This window comes from Rhipicephalus microplus, unplaced genomic scaffold (genome assembly GCF_043290135.1).
Source record: "Rhipicephalus microplus isolate Deutch F79 unplaced genomic scaffold, USDA_Rmic scaffold_218, whole genome shotgun sequence".
NCBI classification, from domain to species: domain Eukaryota; kingdom Metazoa; phylum Arthropoda; class Arachnida; order Ixodida; family Ixodidae; genus Rhipicephalus; species Rhipicephalus microplus.
In genome coordinates, this window is record NW_027464789.1 from 1 (window position 1) to 8,826 (window position 8,826).

The 8,826-nt window shown below is 60.1% G+C and overlaps 2 non-coding genes across 2 annotated transcripts; both read right to left on the minus strand.

The window, feature by feature from the left end:
• Window positions 1-1,147: 1,147 nt before the first annotated feature.
• On the minus strand, window positions 1,148-1,300 carry LOC142792377 (5.8S ribosomal RNA). Its single transcript, XR_012890872.1, has one exon. It is a non-coding gene; the product is annotated as a 5.8S ribosomal RNA (ribosomal RNA).
• A 1,719-nt stretch (window positions 1,301-3,019) lies between these two features.
• On the minus strand, window positions 3,020-4,834 carry LOC142792394 (small subunit ribosomal RNA). The gene has a single exon (XR_012890884.1). It is a non-coding gene; the product is annotated as a small subunit ribosomal RNA (ribosomal RNA).
• Window positions 4,835-8,826: the final 3,992 nt, after the last annotated feature.

Below are 8,826 nucleotides of genomic sequence, written 5' to 3' on the forward strand. Positions count from 1 at the left end.
ATACATTCGCTTCCATCAACTTCCTGCACGACCGCGTGCGCTCGCCCTACCAAGTGCGCCCGCAACCCTGTACAGGGCCACTTCTTCACAAGGCTGGCAATCGGCTTCCCCGCTGCACGCGTGCGGCGCACAACCGGTGTGACGTGGAAGTGACGGGACACGTTCGTAAACCCATCGCGAACCGAGTACGACGCCCTACCAAGTGCGCCCGCAACCCTGTACAGGGTCACATCTTCACAAGGCTGGCAAGCGGCATTCCGCTGCGCGCGTGCGTCGTCCGAGCAGTTGCGTGATAAACGACCGTGTCGAAAGCCCAAACACCGCCGAGGCCAGTCGCCGCCGCCGCAAGGGCAGCCACGCAGCCTGGCGAGAGGCATCGTCTCGTGTAGCGTCGCCCCCGCCCCAACTGGAGTGGCCCAGTTTTTTGAACGGGACGGGAACTGCGAAGCACTTAGACCGACGGCGGACTACGACGAGAACGCCTTAAGCTTCGCCAACGTTTCGCCAACTCGTGCGGGAGACTTTTTCCGCTTCGCGGCAAGTCGTCGCGCCGTGCTCTCCGCATCAACCGCGTACGCAGCGAACCGCAAACGTCGGGCGCAGCCTCCTCACCTCCCTGCGCTTTGCGCGCGAACGTTCCCTGTTCGCGCGGCAAAGCCTGGAGGAGGCACGGCCCCGCAGCGTGTTCGAGCGCCCGGTCTACGGGACACCCTGCTTACTTCGAGGGCAACAAGCGCAACGCAAGGCTGCGATCTCGCGCACTTTGCGCACGGCTGGAGAAGCTTTGCTGGCCGGCTTTCGCTCCTCGTGTTTACCGTGCGTTAAAGTTGCGCGTCCGTGGCTCTCGCAGCTCTTGCGCGCCCGGTCGCAGAGAGGAGTACGCAACCTCGACCGCACTTTCCCTGCAGGCTTCCTTCCGACTCGAAGTCCTGCGGCGGTCTCAACGAGGTGCCACATCCTCAATGCAGTCGGTCGCCCCCGTTTCGGTTGGGCTCTGGCACGACGGTCGCCACCGTCTCGCCCTTGAGTGGCCGCTGTTGGCGCTCGCTGTGAGGTGTTCAGCGTGCTGTCCGTGTTGCCGACGCGGTCAAAACGAGTCGACGGCTCACGTTCCCTTGTGCGCCGAAGGCTCTCTTGATATGTGATCCGACCCTCAGACAGACGAAGCCAAGGGAAGACCCAAGGCCGCAATGTGCGTTCAAAGAATCAGTGCTCAGTGTGTCCTGCAATTCACACCAAGTCTCGCAGCTGGCTGCGTTCTTCATCGACCCGAGAACCGAGTGATCCACCGCTTAGAGTCGTGAAAAAGTGTTTGTTCAATTCCGTACAGTCAAAACCAAACGTTTCTGGCACTCGGCCAAACAGTGGCCAAGAAGGGCGCTTTTCAGCGCACGCTTGGACTCCAAAACTCTGCCGCGCCTTTTTCGGCTGCCGCAAATCGAGCAAACGGTGTGTTTCGGACGGCGTTTCGCTTTCGCTACTTGCGAGTGCTTTCGTGGTCCACCCCTCTATAAATACTCGGGAGGCGTCGAAGCCGGTTCTCCAAGCCGGACCCGTAGGTATCGTTGTGTGCTCGCTCTCATTGGCCCGCCTAACCAGAAAATGCCTGCGGTACACCCATTTGGATAAGAGTGCACGCAGATGCGGGCCTCGACGGCTACACATTTCCTCGGGCGGCCGCCTCCCGGCCTCCGTGGAGCGCGGGATGCACGGTCCCATCGACAAGCCTCTCCCGTTTTTACCGTGGCGTCGCGGTTCACCACGGCAGGCGGGTCGGTCTCCTCCGCATAAAAAGGGGGACCCCCGCTTTTTGTTCCACGAAATCGCACAAGCTTTTTTCGCATCCACGGTTTGCCACCGCACACCAAAATGCCGATCCGGCTGCCTACTTTAGCCAACAGGTGGAGCCAGGCGCGCCGTACTTGCGCGGCACTTCCCACGTCCACCGAAGTCGGTGCCAAGGACCACTTTCGGCGCCGGAGCCGCGTACGAGCCTACTCGAGGCGGAAGAACGAAGCCAGCAAGGGCCTGGCCGCAAGTGCGTTCAATTGTCGGGACGTCCAAGTCCCTCGTTCTTCCGTGCTTCCTCTTTCGGCAAGTCGTTGCGGCACCTTCCCAAAGCGCGCAGACCCGCTAATCGCGACGAGCGCGACGTGGCCGTGCCGCCTTTCCCTCGGCAGCAAGCAAAACGCCTGGCAACGTCGACGCTCCCCTAACCGCGATCTCGCACCGTGTTTCGTGTGGCGAATTCAAAAGCCGGCCGGCGCTGCTGCAACCATTACGGTCGGTACGCATACGCCGCGGAGGGCGGGACGGTCATCGGAGCGTGCGGTTCCTCCATCGAGTACTGCGCACCTCGGCCGTCGCATCGCCGTGCCATGACCGGCCGCGCGTCAACGCGAACCGGTGCCAGCGAGATCCCTCGCCTGCAAGAACCGACCGGCAGCCTCCGTCACCCGAGGACGCGGAGGCGCTTGCCGCGGACGGCGGGACGGTATGCACTGGTGCACAGCGGACCCGTCACATCGCCAGTTCCTTGACCGACCGCCGACGCTTGTGCCGTTCCTCTCGTACTTGGCAGTCGCCGCGCGATTGTCGGGTCTCGTTCTTGCACGCTCGAACGGTCGGGAGGGCACTCGGCTGGCGTTTCGGGAACGCGCAGCCTCGCCTTCTACCGACGTAACCACGACTCGCCGTTCGCGCTCCGCCGCTCCTGTTTACAGTACTAGGCGGTCCCGCAGCGGTCGGGTCGCGCATTTCGAGCGCTTCGAGCCACGGTGCAGTGGCGGGTCGAAAGCCGACCTATGAGTGCGTTGCGCCGTTTGTACCCGCGTCCGCCACCTGGCCGACCGTCCAAGGTCGCGGTGTTGGCGTCCGCTGGGCGCAACAATTTGTCACGGGGTGCCGCTCCACATTCAGGCAGCCCCGTGGGGAAAAGCCGACCCCGCGTCCAAACGGGGTCAGCGGCAGAAAGTGTCGGGCGCAGACGCAGCTGAGGCGCTCACCCTTCACAATCCGTTAATGATCCTTCCGCAGGTTCACCTACGGAAACCTTGTTACGACTTTTACTTCCTCTAAATGATCAAGTTTGGTCATCTTTCCAACAGACCGGCGCAACCGAAAGGCCGCGCCGGACATCGGTCCGAAGACCTCACTAAATCATTCAATCGGTAGTAGCGACGGGCGGTGTGTACAAAGGGCAGGGACGTAATCAACGCGAGCTTATGACTCGCGCTTACTGGGAATTCCTCGTTCAAGGGGAACAATTGCAAGCCCCTATCCCAATCACGAAAGAAGTTCCACGGGTTACCCAGTCTTTTCAGACAGGGATAAAGACACGCTGCTTCCTTCAGTGTAGCGCGCGTGCGGCCCCGGACATCTAAGGGCATCACAGACCTGTTATTGCTCTGTTTCGTGCGGCTAGGAGCCGCTTGTCCCTCTAAGAAGGTTGTAAGGTGCTGGGAACCCCGCACCTATTTAATAGGCTAGAGTCTCGTTCGTTATCGGAATTAACCAGACAAATCGCTCCACCAACTAAGAACGGCCATGCACCACCATCCACCGAATCAAGAAAGAGCTCTCAATCTGTCAATCCTCCCAGTGTCCGGGCCGGGTAAGTTTTCCCGTGTTGAGTCAAATTAAGCCGCAGGCTCCACTCCTGGTGGTGCCCTTCCGTCAATTCCTTTAAGTTTCAGCTTTGCAACCATACTTCCCCCGGAACCCAAATACTTTGGTTTCCCGGAAGCTGCCCGCCGAGTCATTTGAGTAACTCAGGCGGATCGCTGGTTGGCATCGTTTATGGTCAGAACTAGGGCGGTATCTGATCGCCTTCGAACCTCTGACTTTCGTTCTTGATCAATGAAAACATTCTTGGCAAATGCTTTCGCAGTAGTTCGTCTTGCGACGGTCCAAGAATTTCACCTCTAGCGCCGCAATACGAATGCCCCCGTCCGTCCCTCTTAATCATTACCTCGTATTCCAAAAACCAACAGAACAGAAACGAGGTCTTGTTCTATTATTCCATGCAAGTTTATTCAGGCGACTCGCCTGCGTTGAGCACTCTAATTTTTTCAAAGTAAAAGCACCGGCCATCTCGAGGCACACAATGAAGTGCACCAAGAAAGAACCGGCATGATGTTCAGTCCGAGCCGTCGCATCGGGTAGATGCACTACTCGTCTGGAACTGAGATCCAACTACGAGCTTTTTAACCGCAGCAGCTTTAGTATACGCTATTGGAGCTGGAATTACCGCGGCTGCTGGCACCAGACTTGCCCTCCAATTGATCCTCGTTAAAGGATTTAGAGTGTACTCATTTCAATTACGGGGCCTCAAAAGAGTCCCGTATTGTTATTTTTCGTCACTACCTCCCCGTGCCGGGAGTGGGTAATTTGCGCGCCTGCTGCCTTCCTTGGATGTGGTAGCCGTTTCTCAGGCTCCCTCTCCGGAATCGAACCCTGATTCTCCGTTACCCGTAACAACCATGGTAAGCAAGTAACCTACCATCGAAAGTTGATAAGGCAGACACTTGAAAGAAACGTCGCCGGCTCGTGGCCATGCGATCAGCACAAAGTTATCCAGAGTCACCACACAATACGGGCCGAAACCCGATCGATCTTGGTCTAATAAAAGCACCCGTTACCCAAAGGGCTCCAGGCTCACTGCATGTATTAGCTCTAGAATTGCCACAGTTATCCAAGTAGGAAGAAACGATCTAAGGAACCATAACTGATTTAATGAGCCATTCGCGGTTTCGCCTTATTTCGGCATGTACTTAGACATGCATGGCTTAATCTTTGAGACAAGCATATGATTACTGGCAGGATCAACCAGGTAATCGTTCGACTGCGCGTCCGTCCTCGCCTTCGGCGGGCCGGACGCAGTCTGTGTGCGGCGGAGGCCACCTTCAGGCGCCCCAACACGCTTATTTTGCACTCCGAGATGACGGCGTTCGAGCTCGCTACGGCACAACCTTCCCGAAAGACGAGTGGGAGCCGTGCGGCAAGAAGCACGTTCATGCTCGCTCTTTTTCGTTGCATCGACTCGGTCGCGCCGTGCGGGTTGCCCAAGCCCGCTGCACTGTCGGTGGACCGGCCGGAACTAGCAACGGAGCCGAGACTGCAAAGCCGCCAGACGACGGGTCACGCCCGCGTCTTCGGCGCTTTCGCATCTGAATCGCCCGAGGACGACACGGAACACACCTCGATATCGTGGTAAAACGGCACCGTCCGACAACCAGCCCCTAACGCATCAAGCGGATGAGGCTGCAGACGACTGCCGTGGATTCCCCTGGAGCAGACCCGAGGACACGCTTGACGAGGCCGAAGCCCGCCGCATATCAGACACCCGGTCGCTTTCGCGTACGCCGCTCACGAGAACCCCCACATAATAGCAGCGATAAGTACCCAGACCTCCTTGGGCACTAATACGAGCGTACTCGAGAAAATTTCACCGCGGGTGTGCCCCGAAACGTGTGGCACGTTGAGCGTGCCACAAGTCTACGTCGCTCTCAAACCCGCCGAGGTCGTAGAATTTGCGACCCTACTCACGAAATTCCCACCGAGGATACGGCCGCAAACGTACCGCACCTTGGGTAGGCCACGAGTTTGTGCAACACTACGCTGACGGCACAGCACCGAGGTCGTGCGCGCACGCACGGGAAAATTCCGCCGCGGTTTCTGCCGAAAACGTGAGGCACCACGACTCTCCGCAAGTTCGCGTCGACTGCGAAAGACCGAAGTCGTGAACGACGTGTCCGCTACTCGCCGCCGACACGCTGGACACCAAACGTACAACGACTCGACGGCGTCGTAGAGGCCCACGACGCGGTTTTCCTTAACGACGTCTCGGCGTGGCACCGACAGGTTAGAACGGCCGACCAACGTTCCCTGTCCGCCGTTCGGCTCAGTCGAAGGGCTCGGCGACTTCGGCAACGCTGCGAAGCCGCACGGTGACGCACGCCATGTCCCCATTTTTTTTTTTTTTCTTTCTGCGTCTGCCGGGGTGCCCCTATAATAGCAGCGATAAGCACCCAGACCGCCGTGGGTCGCTCGCCCCGGCTGACGTGGTTTTTCGTACTCCTGCGGCGGTCGCCGTCAAGCACGTCCAAATACGCTACTTTCGTGGGCGCATTCACGCTCTTTCGCTTCGCCGGAGTGCCAGCACTCACTCTGCCAAAAACGGCGAACATCCGAGCGGCGGTTCCCACTTTTGCGTCGGCGTCGCAAACCCCGCCCCGGCAGACGAGGTTTGCCGTACTCGTGCGACGGTGGCCGGCGGGCACGTCGAAAGACGCCGATATCGTGCGCGAATTGGCGCACCTTGGCTTCACCGGAGTGCCGCCACTGACTCCTCCAAAAACGGCGAAGATCCGAGCGGCGCTTCCCACTTTCGCATCGGCGTCCCGAACTCCGCCCCGGCTGACGCGGTTTACCGTACTCGTGCGACGGTCGCCGGCGAGCACGTGGAAAGACGCCGATATCGTGCCCGAATCGGCTCCGTTCGGCTTCGCCGGAGTGCCAGCACTGGCTCGGCGAAAGACGACGAACATCCGAGCGACGGTTCTCACTATTGCGTACGCATCGCAAACCCCGCCCCGGCAGACGCACTTTGCCGTACTCGTGCGACGGTCGCCGGCGAGCACGTAGAAAGACGCCGATATCGTGCCGGAATCGGCCCCGTTTGGCTTCGCCGGAGTGCCAGCACTCACTCGGCCACAAACGGCGAACATCCGAGCGGCGGTTCCCACTTAGCCGTCGGCGTCCCGAACTCCGCCCCGGCAGACGCGGTTGCCGAGCTCGTGCGACTAGCGACCGCGAAGCCGTCTCGCGACGCCGCTTTCGTGCGCGGCTCCCACTGCGACCTGGGTCACCCGAGGTCGACGAGCAAGAAAGAATGTCGAAAAAAAATTTTTTTTTTTTTTGCGTCTGCCGGGGTGCCCCTATAATAGCAGCGATAAGCACCCAGACCGCCATGGGTCGCTCGCCCCGGCTGACGTGGTTTTTCGTTTTCCTGCGGTGGTCGTCGTCAAGCACGTCCAAACACGCCACTTTCGTGGGCGCATTCGCGCTCTTTCGCTTCGCCGGAGTGCCAGCACTCACTCTGCCAAAAACGGCGAACATCCTAGTGGCGGTTCCCACTTTTGCGTCGGCGTCGCCAACCCCGCCCCGGCATACGCGGTTTGCCGTACTCGTGCGGCGGTGGCCGGCGGGCACGTCGAAAGACACCGATATCGTGCGCGAGTCGATGCTTCTTGGTCTCGCAGGAGGGCCGCCACTCACTCCTGCAAAAACGGCGAAGATCCGAGCGGCGCTTCCCACTTTTTCGTCGGCATCGCAAACCTCGCCCCGGCAGACGCGCTTTGCCGTACTCGTGCGACGGTCGCCGGCGAGCACGTCGAAATACGCCGATATCGTGCCCGAATCGGCCCCGTTTCGCTTCGCCGGAGTGCCAGCACTCACTCGGCCAAAAACGGCGAACATCCGAGCAGCGGTACCCACTTAGCCGTCGGCATCCCGAACTCCGCGCCGGCTGACGCGGTTGCCGAGCTCGTGCGACTAGCGACCGCGAACGCGTCTCGCGACGCCGCTTTCGTGCGCGGCTCCCATTGCGACCTGGGTTACCCGAGCTCGACCAGCAAAAAAGAAGGTCGAAAAAAAATTTTTTTTTTCTGCGTCTGCCGGGGTGCCCCTATAATAGCAGCGATAAGCACCCAGACCGCCGTGGGTCGCTCGCCCCGGCTGACGTGGTTTTTCGTACTCCTGCAGCGGTCGCCGTCAAGCACGTCCAAATACGCCACTTTCGTGGGCGCTTTCGCGCTCTTTCGCGTCGCCGGTGTGCCAGCACTCACTCTGCCAAAAACGGCGAACATCCTAGTGGCGGTTCCCACTTTTGCGTCGGCGTCGCCAACCCCGCCCCGGCATACGCGGTTTGCCGTACTCGTGCGGCGGTGGCCGGCGGGCACGTCGAAAGACACCGATATCGTGCGCGAGTCGATGCTTCTTGGTCTCGCAGGAGGGCCGCCACTCACTCCTGCAAAAACGGCGAAGATCCGAGCGGCGCTTCCCACTTTTTCGTCGGCATCGCAAACCTCGCCCCGGCAGACGCGCTTTGCCGTACTCGTGCGACGGTCGCCGGCGAGCACGTCGAAATACGCCGATATCGTGCCCGAATCGGCCCCGTTTCGCTTCGCCGGAGTGCCAGCACTCACTCGGCCAAAAACGGCGAACATCCGAGCAGCGGTACCCACTTAGCCGTCGGCATCCCGAACTCCGCGCCGGCTGACGCGGTTGCCGAGCTCGTGCGACTAGCGACCGCGAACGCGTCTCGCGACGCCGCTTTCGTGCGCGGCTCCCATTGCGACCTGGGTTACCCGAGCTCGACCAGCAAAAAAGAAGGTCGAAAAAAATTTTTTTTTTTCTGCGTCTGCCGGGGTGCCCCTATAATAGCAGCGATAAGCACCCAGACCGCCGTGGGTCGCTCGCCCCGGCTGACGTGGTTTTTCGTACTCCTGCAGCGGTCGCCGTCAAGCACGTCCAAATACGCCACTTTCGTGGGCGCTTTCGCGCTCTTTCGCGTCGCCGGTGTGCCAGCACTCACTCTGCCAAAAACGGCCAACATCCGAGCGGCGGTTCCCACTTTTGCGTCGGCGTCGTAAACCCCGCCCCGGCAGACGCGGTTTGCCCTACTCGTTCGACGGTCGCCGGCGAGCGCGTCGAAAGACGCCGATATCGTGCGCTAATTGGCGCTCCTTGGCTTCTCCGGAGTGCCGCCACTCACTCCTCCAAAAACGGCGAAGATCCGAGCGGCGTTCTCCACTTTCGCATCGG